Raw genomic sequence first — 12,721 nt, forward strand, 5'->3', positions numbered from 1 at the left:
CAAAGCTTGGCAGAATACATGTCGCACCCTTCTGAGAGGTGGAGTTTCCAATGGAGTGGTGTGCCTCCACACCACCTCTGATGCAGGTCTATGCCTACTAAGCACACTCTGCCCTGTAATATTTACATCTCAGACACATCTGACTCTTTACTGTACAAAGCACTAGAACTTGAATTGTTGGGTACTGTCAGTGAACTAGACTAGGTGGCCTATCAGGTCTTTCCATCTCTTACTTTGGTGGGTCTGTCATTTGAATTCCAACTGAGAACTCAAAAATTAGGTAAAAAAACCACATAAAAAGTCCTACATTTTCATTATTTTGGGCTTGTATAATGAGGGTATTTAATCTCCTGCTATGTGTTTCCTATACATCTTGATTTTTAAGCCTTGTCTACAGGGGGAGATTGATCTAAGTTACACAACTTCAGCTATGTGAATAATGTAGCTGAAGTCAATGTACTTAGATCTATTTACCACGGGGTCCACACTATGTGATGTCGACTGGAGATGCTCTCCTGTCAACTCCCCTTGCGCTGCTCATTCAGGTGGAGTACAGGAGTCGACGGGAGAGCAATCTGTGGTTGATTTATCAGGTCTTCACTAGACCCGCTAAATTGACCGCCGAAGCATCAATCGCGGCATGTCAATCCCCCGGTAAGTGTAGACAAGCCTAGTGTAATGTAAATGAGAAAGCTAAGGAACTGTCTGTCATTTAAATTCCATGAACTCTTTTTTTTTAATTCAAATGTATGCATACAAATGTTATTCCTTCAAATGAGCAATGAGTGGTCACTGGCCTGGGTCTGGGTACTACTCTAACTATGATAATTCTGATCAATTTGAGGAAATTTATGAGATGATCTCAGTTGGAGTCTGGATTGTATAGTTCCCCTGAAACAATCAGTTAAGAGAGAACATGGACTGTTTATGGACTTTGGATAGCAAAAACTAGCACAATGGCAATGCAAAAAAAGTTAGTTATTATTAACGCACTTGCAACATGTAGCTCCAATCAATTATATACTCTTTTCAATTTCGATGTCTAAAGATGACATGTTAGTACAGCTGGCATGGCTTATAATTTATGAATTTGACATCAGAATTAATGACATAATTACGTATTGCTGTAAAATGCCTATACATGAAATATTAAGTTAAGCTCTATTACAAATAAGAAATATTTGTCATTTAGCACTATTACTGATAATATGGTTTTCTTGGTTTTGTAACCCTTCAGCACTATACCTAATCTGTTAAAGGAAACATAACATCATCTGGCCACAACAGCCTCCTGCACAGTGCAGATTAAATAACCACAATGATTTCCTGTAGTGAATGGGAGGAAGAAAGAGTGGATGTGTTACCCACAAAAAAGGCATGGCCAGTTTGCCTCAACACAGCACATGATCCACATGGCCAAAACCCAGTGTTGGAGGGCATCAATGGGCTGTTTGCCACTTCATCCCATTACTAGCAGCATAGCTGACTGAATAGTATATGTGTAATGTTCAGTTTGTTATGGCTCACACTCTTATTTATTCCCTATTCACAAGTATTCCAATGACTGCCAGGCATTTGTGAAAAAGTTCATGAACCCCAGAAGTTTCATGCATTTTAACAAGAATAATCATCATTTAGCCCAAAATGCAGAATGAAAGTTCATTATCTGGCATTTATTACTCTCCTGTTCAAAAACTTGATTATCCAATAAAGGAGAAACAATATCATGTGACTCAGGTAACCAATCACAATCCCACAACATAAATACCAAACATTTAAAGCAAATAGATTGTGAGCAACCAAGAGGTCAAATTGATTTTTCAGAACTATGTGGTGAACAACAAATACACTCTCTGAAATAAGGATTTGATTGTGAACAATTTACTAATAAAAAAAGGGTGCATTATTAAACAAATTAATTTCATAATTAATATTATTTATAACTAAAAGTTTGACCAGATGTACACAGCAGTAGCTTGCAATGGGCCAGCTACAAGGATACCCTAGTCCTACAAGACACAATGATACAAAGATGGCAGGGGTTGCAATCATTTTGAAGGACAGGATTAGAATTCAAAATGAATTTGACAAATTGGAGAATTGGTCTAAAATCAACAATATGAAATTCAATAAAGTTATGTGCAAAGTATTGAAGTTAGGAAAGAAAAAACAAATTCACAACTACAAAACATGAAATAACTGGCTATGTGGTAGCACTGCTGAAAAGGGTCTGGGTGTTATAATAGGTCACAAATTGAATATGAGTCAACAAAGCGATGCAATTTCAAAAAAGGCTAATATCGTTCTGGGACGTATTACCAGGAGTGTCGTATGTAAGACCCGGGAGGTAATTGTCCTACTCTACTCAGCTCTCACAAGGCCTCAGCTGGAGTACTTTGTCCATGTCTGGGTGCCACACTTTAGGAAAGATGACGACAAATTGGAGAAAGTCCAAAGGAAAACACAAAAATGATAAAAGGTTTAGAAAACCTGACCTAAAAGGAAAGTTTAAAAACTGGGCATGTTTAGTCTTGATAAAAGAAGACTGAAGAGGGACCTGATAACAGTCTTCAAATACGGTAAGGACTGTTATAAGGAGGACTTTGATCAACTGTTCTCGATGTCCATGACAAGTAGGACAAGAAGTTATGAGCTTAATCTGAAACAAGGGAGATTTAGGTTAGATATTAGGAAAAACTTTCTAACTATAAGGGTAGTTATGCTCTTGAACAGAGTTCCAAGGAAGGCTGTGGGATCTCCATTATTGGAGGTTTTTAAGATTAGGATGGAAAAACACCCATCAGGGATGGTCTAGGTTTACTTGGTCCTGCCTCAGCACAGTGGTCTGGACTCGATGACGTCTCTAGGTCCCTTTCAGGCCTACAGTTCTATGATTCTATGTTGGGTCTCAAGATTCCTACTTTATGTTGCAGCAGATTTCCACATAAGCAAAGCCCTTTCAGGGCCCAATTCAAAGCCCACTAAAGTCAATGGGAATCTTTCCATTAACTTCAATGGGTTTTGGATCAGGCTCTTACCTGGGCTGAGTTGTTCACTTTTTGACGTTAGGACCCACAAATATAACCAGTCAATTTGACATGTGGTATTTTCTCAGAACACTTTCCTCTTCTTTTCTTGCCTTAGACAGCTTGAGAGTGCCTATTTTCCTTACCACTTTTCACTCCTCTTTAGTAACCTTCCGCAAGGGTGATTCCGTATTATTTCAGAAGTATCATGTTCCAGCTCTTCAAACTGGTTCATCCACTTGTAGCAAATTATGTATTGTGCAGTGGGATGTTGATTCTGACTCTACACAAGCATTTCTTTACAGGATCCATAAAGAAGATGTAGGTTTTGGTGACATTGTGAACAAGCTCCTGTGATTCATAGTTAATTCCTGCTCTTTACTACAGATAAATGGGTGTGTCCTGGGGTTCTCGGGGTTCTCTCCAATCTGCTTTGATAGAGTTTTAGCAGAGGATGAGGAAGCCACAGTAAGTCCAACAATATAAAAAAAACCTCCCAAAGTTGTTGAATTTTCAGAATTAGGATGAGAGACATCAAAAGGAATCTTCTGGCACAATCCTAAGAGTGCCTCAGTTCTGATGAATATAGAAAAGAGAGAAAATCCCATTTATAATTTGTGTTTTTAACTAACAAAATGAAATGCCTATTTTACTCAGTGATGAACTGTTTACAAAATACAGTTTACGACAAAGGCTTTGTAATTGTAAGCATCGTATTACATCTTTTGCTGCATAAGATACTCATAACAAACTCCAGGATTTATACGTATGACCTAAAAAGATCAAGTTGGGTTCCCAGGGTGAAACTGTGGCCCCATTGAAATCAATGACAAAATTCCCACTTATTTGAATGGGTCAGGATTTTATACTGTCTCTCTTTTTGGAATCATCGGTTCTCAGACTGTGATCTGCAGAAAGCTCACTGGTCACTAGGTTTTGACTCTTCTCCTGGTTTTCAGCTGCAAAACTTCATTAAATCCAGCTAAAAAGACATTAACTACTTTCCAGCTATTAGTTTGTCCTGTTAGCAGTTGGTGTAATTGCCTGAGGTATGTTATGTGACTGCACATGGGAAGGGAGGTGGTTCTGGAGACAATCTATCTATTAATATAGAGACACATTATGAAAAAGTTTGTGTGCCGTTTTAGAAAGTAACTCTTTAACAACAGATTCAATGTTGTTGTTATCAATCTGACACAATAACCAACAAAACAGATGAAACAGTTAAATTATTGCTGGCTGTTTTTTTTTTTTTTTTTTTTTTTTAAAGATAACATCAGTTCCTCTAACTGAACAACTTATGATTCTAAATTCTTCAATGCAAAGAAAAATCATTTTAGGGTTTGCTGTCAGCAGAAGCATCATGGTTTCAGCAGCTCCATCAGTAAAATATTAGGACAGTTTTTAAAAGGAGCTGTATTCTTAATTTGTTGTTTCTGCACTTATGGGTTTAGCTAGCACTGAACATTTGTGGTGGTGGCTATGTTTATAGGAATAACAAATGAGCCTGCTACCGCTCTGTTTGATTTCTTTAATAAAAAACAAGGTCTGCTATATTATTACATGTACTATAGGATTGTGAATGGCCCATTACAATTAATAGGCGATCCATTTGCCAGAAATTATGGATTTTACTCTTTTTGACCTAATGAATAGTACAGAGTGTTATCACTTATACTCTATATTGAACCATAGTACTGCATAATGTTACTTCAGTCCATTCTGAGATAGTCAAAATTGTCATATTCTTTTTGTTAGAGCAATGATCAAATATTGACATTTCTTCAGTTCATATAAATAGATACAACCTTCTTACATGCAACTTGGTCAATATATTCTGATGTTCACATTAGGGATGTGGAAATCAATGTAGTTTTCCTGTTATTCTTTTATGATTAAATCAATTGAAGTTATTTACTCATAGCAGAAAATACGGGTGATTGCCAACCCTAGGGCTTGGTGAATTGCTTTCTCACTACTGCTGCCCAGTAATGAGAAGGTGCAGGTTCTCTTCAGGGGTTGACTAAACCTGCTCATATATAGCAGCAATCTGAAGTGCATAAATTGTTTATTATTAAGGGCTATCAATGTTTCCTGGCAAAGGGCATCTTTATCATTTGCCGTTGCATTAACATTGACAAAGCAGGGGAATACTGAAACCCAGCATTGTTGATCAGATGGAGCAAAATAACAGACATGAAGCAATTCAGCTAGAAACCCAGTATTCTTGATACAGCTGTGGTTATGTAGAAAGATCAATTAAAGACAATGGAATTATCAGTTAAATTGAATGGGCAAACAAGACTTGTGGAGACACTTTTGCTAAGACTTGGAAACCATTTGGGAAAGAGAGAAGACCTAAATAGATTCATATTAAAACTTCTTGTCCCAGGAGCTTAATTTGACATAATAAATGTGGTGGACCAGCTATGTTATTTAAAGATGGGAATAAATATCACTTTGCATACCATATTGCTCTTGTTTATGCAGGGCTATAGTCATGTGTTGGAATACAAATTTTACATTGGTAGAATGAAATATTTACAAGTTAACTTCCCCACCACCACCCTCACACCTGTTTTTTTTCAGTATGTACACAATTTCTGTAGTGCTTTTTCAGATGAACTCATGCTTCATTCATGAATAGTGTGGTGCTTCAGTCTATTTGAATAACTTGAAGATGTAGAAAGTGGTATGAACATAACACTCAAACTGTGCAGGATCAACCAGTTTGTGAGCCTTAAGTCAGGGAATCCCATGATCTAATTCCATCCAGCTAAAGAACAAATCATGTAGAAATACATCCTTCTCTTACATTACCCTCTACTTCAAGTGAATGACAAGAAAATGATAGAATGGAAGGGGTTAAGCTGCCCAATCTTCCAGAAGACTGTTTTTTAATCACCAGTATATGTGCTATTGGGGGCATGAGGCCCACTATTATTTAAATATATTTTTAAACATATTATTTAAACATCCATGGCCCAGTTGAGGTGGAAGGATTGTACGTGCATGAAAATCCCAATTTGGGCCCTGATTCAGGAAAGCACATGCTTAACTTTAAGCATATGTTAAAGTCCTCTTGATTTCAATGAGAATGTGTTTTAGTGCTTTTTTGAATATAGGTGCTTTCCTGACTGAAAACCCTAGATAGGATACTCTTTCCCCATCTTCATTCTCATACTTTCCCACCTTGCTGTGTTATTATCTCTTCCTCTGGAAGAAAAGAGGAGTATGAGAAAGAGAGAAGTCTTCATAAACCATATGCACAACTAGTCTCCCTCCCATTAAAGCCAATGAGGCAAAGTCAACTAAGATGAGTGCTCATCTGGGGTAATTCTGCTGACTTCCATCAAGTCACTTCATCAACATGAAAGTAGACTTTTGATTAATGGTTGTAAAGCACAGTAGCAAATTAACAGAACTTCTAATGGACCATCTGAACCAGTCCTCCCCATTTTCCAGAGGGGTCCTCTAACTCTGAGACGCCACACAACTAGGGAAGTGTTTCTTAATGACTGGCCCATGGACTGGCGTCAGTCCCTAAGATATGCTTGACACAGTTTTGGAAGGCAGCAAGCCAGCCCCTGGTATCAAAAAGATTGAGAAACACTATGCTAGAGGATTTAGAGCTCTGCCTACTTGATCAAGATGTTTTTATCTGGTTTTGCTTGTACGGGTATTGTACAGTAAACCACCAAGATGTCACACTGAAAATTCATCCCCAAATAATGCTACTTTCATACAGATTTAAACTTTATTATGTTGTGCAAATCTGGATAAATTATTAGTCCACATTATGATCTAAATACTCAGCCATTTGGTTTTCAGAAATTCTTATTCTCTCTTTCTTTATTTATGTTTTTAATTGTATTGCATTTTGACTGTTTATGCAACACCTCAAGTCCTGAGTGCTTTCGGGGGTGGGTGGGAATTGGGCAGATATCACTTTAAAAATGATCAGTTATTATTATGAGTGCTATAAATCACCTCCTGAATTTCAGTTCGTTTAAACACTTAAAGATAATAAAATGAAGAATCCACTCCCCACCCCCTAAAAACACACACACCCATACTCTGGACTGAGATCATATTTGCCAAGTTTTAATCAAAAGAGATTTTATGGCTGAGTTTTAAGCTTCTTAAACTAGAGGTATGTAATAGAAGCATTGACAGACCCTTAATTATATCGATGAGACTGAGTGCTGCTATAATAAAAGTTAGGAGCTAATTCATAAAAACATGCCTAATACTCAACACAGAGTTAGGTGAGAATATAAACAATGACAAACTTTCCAAGGCAGCAATGTATTCAGATTTTGCTTGAGAAATTGGGGTAGTTCATTTCTGTTCTTCAGAAGCAGCAGTTTCAGAAACTGAGCTCATCAACTGAAAAAAACACCCAAACTCTAGAGCCTTTGATTCAACAAAACCACTGCAGCTGAGATTTTACAAAGCAACAATTGGAAGCTCAATTCCCATTATTTTTTATGGGAACTGGGCATCCAAATCTTTTAGGAGGCTTTGACAAAGTCAGCCAGGAACTCCAAGACAAAAAAGTGCAAGTGGGGAATATAAAAATATGCATAGATCAGAAGCCCATATTCAACAGGGTCTCAAAGTTAACAGCAGGATCTGAAAGTCAATACCAGAATGAATTAGACACGAAAGGAATGACTTCAGAATGAGCATATTATGACCTGAACATTTAGAATGGGCAACAATGACTGACTGGCAGTAGTACTTCGAATGAAGTGAATGCTAATAGAGGTTGCCAGGGGACCAATTAGAAACGTATTGAAATAAGTCAGCTTGGAGGTAATAAAGGTACTGTATATGCAAATGTCAAAATATCTGAAGGTAAAGTGGGCTCATTTAAGCAATCTTTTAGCAATGGTAAGAAGATCACTTTGTAACATTAGAGACTTTGAGCCAATTTCTGCTCTCAGTTGCACAAGTCTAAATCTGGCATAACTCCATTGACTTCACCAGCATAAGTGGGGTCAGAATTTGTCCCAGGGTTTCTTAAATGTCAGTGGAGTCATTTACTCAGATTCTGAAATAGGGGATATCTGCAAAATTGGTAAGTTACCATAGGTGATTCCTTAATTAATTTCCCCTCACCTTCTTTGAGATGAACTAGTCTGCTGCTTACATCTGGGCAGAGAAACGGATGAGGTTTCCTTCAAAAATGTTCACAGTCATTCATTAATGACACTCCAAGAAAGGGCAGTTTGCCCCTCTTCCAGTACTGTTGCCCCCTCATCAACGTCCTACTTCTTCACCAGACTGAACCTGGCCACGAATTCCAAGATCATTTTTGAACCTGGCCACTCCTCAAACCATCATCTTGAGACACACGCCCATCAAACTCTAGTGGGCCAGCTCTCTCTGGGTAAACAATCTTTCCAATAAATATATTTATCAGTCATTATAAAAAAATAATGTTTTGCATATAAGAAACACAGTTAAATATCTTGATGACACCTAGTAAATTTTAAATATAATTTTTCATGTTATATGAGTGACAGTCTTCTCGGAAAGAGTTAGGAAACGTTCATGTTATGCGACTGCAAGCTCAATTTGTTAATAAAGACTATACCTTGCCCTGAAGGTTTTTTCCAGCTGCAGCCCCTGAAGCACAAATGTCGAGCATGTATCACACAGAACTGTCAGTTACTACTGGAGCCAGAAAATTGTTGTTTCAAATGTTACAGTACAGGAAAATCGCCTCTCTGCACTTGCTGCCAAAAAAATGACAGCTTAATTTATGCCATGCTGAAGCTACATTACAGAGCCATTCAGCCTGGCAGTCAAGTACACTCCACGCTCACATCTTCCCCCTGTGCAAATGCACTGGGAAGAAATACACAGGGACTGTAATAAGGACAATTGGCTGCAGTGTTTTCCATGTCAGTGGAACTAAATACAGGTGAAACGGTATCAGCAATAAATAACATCATCCGAACTTCATATGCAAACCACAATTCAGCATGTGGATTCTCGAATAATCAGTGAGGATGGCTGACAGAATTGTTATGCATGAAGTGGATTATGGAGAGGTTTGCTTGTGTCAAACCCCTGGGTTTTATGTTGAGGGGAGGTGCTGAGGTATTACCCATGCCTTTGAAAATTATGTCAGTATCCTTGGTTCAGACCTTCAAAACTTGGCAACGTTTACACTTTCTGAAATTAAAAATCTGACAGTATTAAAGCACAGCCCAGTGTCGATATTTGTCATCAAGGTTTTCAGCAAGACATTAAAGATGCACACATTCCTTAAAAATGAACAGCCAACCAATCAAACCCCACAAAATTATCAACCTGAGCTATCCTACATTGCTCTTGTATTTTAAGGCCTAAGCTCAATCCATTTGACACTGAAACAATGATCAGCCACATATTTTGGTGATGTGTTAATAGAATGAATGGAGATTAGGATGTGGGGTTCTTTTGCTTAGTTGATTCATATTAATCCCATCATAATGATTTCAGAAAGATTCCCAGATTTTAAAGAATAATTAAGAACTCCAATTCCCTTTGCAAACTCAACAAGACCAAAAATAGGCTATCTAAATGTCATTTTATTTATTTCAGTTTCTTCTTCCTTTTCCTACTAGCCACAACATTCCTTTTCTACATTCCTTTTGTACCAGCTGCAACATCATGCTCTTCACTTATTTTTAAAATGCTTTGCAAAAAATAAGCTGATTTTCACAACAGCTCTGTGAGACAGAAAACAATAAAACAAAAAAGGCTTCATAACATACATCAAATGAATTTACAATGTTTTTAAAGAGTTATAATTCTTCTGTTTAATCTATTTTAGGTTTTCTTATCCCCAAAGTATGTAGTACTATGCTCTAGACAAATGTAAATGATTTGTAAAATGTATATAGTCCTGAATATTATTTAGAACATGCTTGGAAATTCTGTACATTAATAAATAACTGCAGAATTCATTTAAAAAGGATCCTAAAAGGAGCAGGTAAGAACCCCTTGATAATCCTTCATGTAGGAACAAATGACACGGCTAGGTTCTCGTTAGAGAGAATCAAGGGAGATTATGCCAGGCTGGGGAAGACGCTCAAGGAGATAGAGGCTCAGATTATCTTTAGTGGGATTCTGCCCGTTCCGAGGGAAGGGCAGCAAAGGGCTGATAGGATTGTGAGAATAAATAGTTGGCTAAGGGAGTGGTGCTATAAGGAGGGCTTTGGGATGTATGGCCACTGGGAGGCTTTCAGGGACAGACACCTGTTCTCGCGGGATGGGCTTCACCTGAGTAGGGAAGGAAATAGACTTCTGGGAGGGAGGCTGGCTCATCTTATCAAAAGAGCTTTAAACTAGGAAGTTTGGGGAGATGGTTGGGAGATGCACAGTTAATCTCCACGCCAGATTCCAGTATGGAAAAGGTGAGTAAAATGAGAGGAGACATAGCCAGGGAGATGAGATTGGACATAGGAAGGACAGGGGGGACGGACACAAGGAGGCCCGCAACATATAGTGCTACTAATGGGAGACAGGCTAAACGACATACATTAGGGTGTTTATACACCAATGCCAGAAGCCTAGGTAATAAAATGGAGGAATTGGAGCTCTTGGTCCAAGAGCTGAAACCAGATATCGTAGGAATAACAGAAACGTGGTGGAATGGCAGTCACGACTGGAACACAGGTATGGAGGGGTATGCGCTGTTTAGGAAAGACCGGAACAAAGGTAAAGGTGGGGGGGTGGCATTGTATGTCAATAGTGAAATAAGCTGTAAAGAAATAATAGTTGATGGATTAGATAACACAGAGTCCGTCTGGGCAATACTCACACTGGGTAATAGGACTACTAGAGCCTCTCCGGGGATAGTGCTTGGAGTGTGCTATAGACCGCCGGGATCGACCCAGGATATGGATAAGGAACTATTTAATGTGTTTAGAGAAGTAATTACTAATAGAAACTGTGTAATTATGGGGGACTTTAACTTCCCAGATATAGATTGGGGAACAAATGCTAGTAGCAATAATAGGGCTCAGATGTTCCTAGATGTGCTTGCTGATCAATTCCTCCATCAAGTGGTAGTTGAACCGACGAGGGGGGAGGCCATTTTAGACTTGATTCTGGTAAGTAATGAGGACCTCGTTGAGGAAGTGGTAGTAGGGGACAATTTGGGCTCCACTGATCATGAGCTAATTCGGTTTAAAATACATGGGAGGAGTAACAGAATTAAGTCAAAGACTAGGGTTTATAATTTTAAAAAGGCCAATTTTAACAAATTAAGGGGACTGGTAAGGGAAGTGGATTGGGCAAACGTATTAATGGATCTAAAGGCAGAAGAAGCCTGGGATTACTTCAAGTTAAAGATGTATGAGCTGTCGGAGGCCTGCATTCCAAAAAAGGGAAAAAGATTACTAAGCAGGAGATTTAGACCGAGCTGGATGAGCGACCGACTCAAAGGGGCGATTAGGAAAAAACAGAAAGCGTACAAAGAGTGGAAGAGGGGAGGGATCAGTAAGGAAATGTACCTAAGTGAAGTCAGAGAATGTAGAGATAGAGTGAGAAAGGCCAAAGGCCGTGTAGAGTTGGACCTAGCGAGGGGAATTAAAAGCAATAGTAAGAGGTTTTACAGCCACAAAAATAGGAAGAAAGCAAAGAAAGAAGAAGTGGGACCGCTGAAGACTACTGCCGGAGAGGAGATTAAAGACAATCTAGGCATGGCGCAATATCTCAATGAATATTTTGCATCGGTGTTTAATGAGGCCAATGAAGGTATTAGGGATACTAGCACCACTACAGAGGGGCATTCAGGATGGGGGATTACCGTATCCGAGGTAGAAACAAAACTTGAATGCCTTAATGGGGCTAAGTCGGGAGGACCGGACGATCTTCATCCGAGAATATTGAAGGAATTGGCGCGGGAAATAGCAGGCCCATTAGCGATAATATTTAATGAATCTGTAAACTCGGGGGTGGTCCCGTTAGACTGGAGAATAGCTAATGTGGTTCCTATTTTCAAGAAAGGGAAAAAAAGTGATCCGGGTAACTACAGGCCTGTTAGTTTAACATCTGTAGTGTGCAAGGTGTTAGAGAAAATTCTGAAAGAGAAACTAGTTGAGGACCTGGAGGTTAGTGGCAATTGCGATAAATTACAACATGGTTTTACGAAGGGCAGATCGTGCCAAACAAATCTGATCTCCTTCTTTGAGAAAGTAACGGATTTATTAGATAAGGGAAATGCGGTGGACCTAATATACCTGGATTTCAGTAAAGCGTTTGATACTGTACCCCATGAGGAATTATTGGTTAAACTGAAAAACACGGGGATCGATATGAAAATCCAGAGGTGGATAAGGAATTGGTTAATGGGGAGAATGCAGCGGGTCGTATTAAAGGGTGAACTGTCGGGTTGGAGGGAGGTTACTAGTGGAGTGCCTCAAGGTTCGGTTTTGGGACCCATTTTATTTAATCTATTTATAACTGACCTCTGAACCGATTGCAGGAGTGGGCTGATAAAGTTTGCGGATGATACGAAGGTGGGAGGCGTTGTAAATTCAGAGGAGGATAGGGATATCCTGCAGGGAGACTTGAATGAGCTTGTGAATTGGAGTATCAGAAATAGGATGAAATTTAATAGTAAAAAGTGTAAGGTGATGCATTTGGGGATGACTAATAACAATTTTAGTTACAAGATGGGGACGCATTGGTTA

This window comes from Malaclemys terrapin, chromosome 2, assembly GCF_027887155.1.
Source record: "Malaclemys terrapin pileata isolate rMalTer1 chromosome 2, rMalTer1.hap1, whole genome shotgun sequence".
NCBI classification, from domain to species: domain Eukaryota; kingdom Metazoa; phylum Chordata; order Testudines; family Emydidae; genus Malaclemys; species Malaclemys terrapin.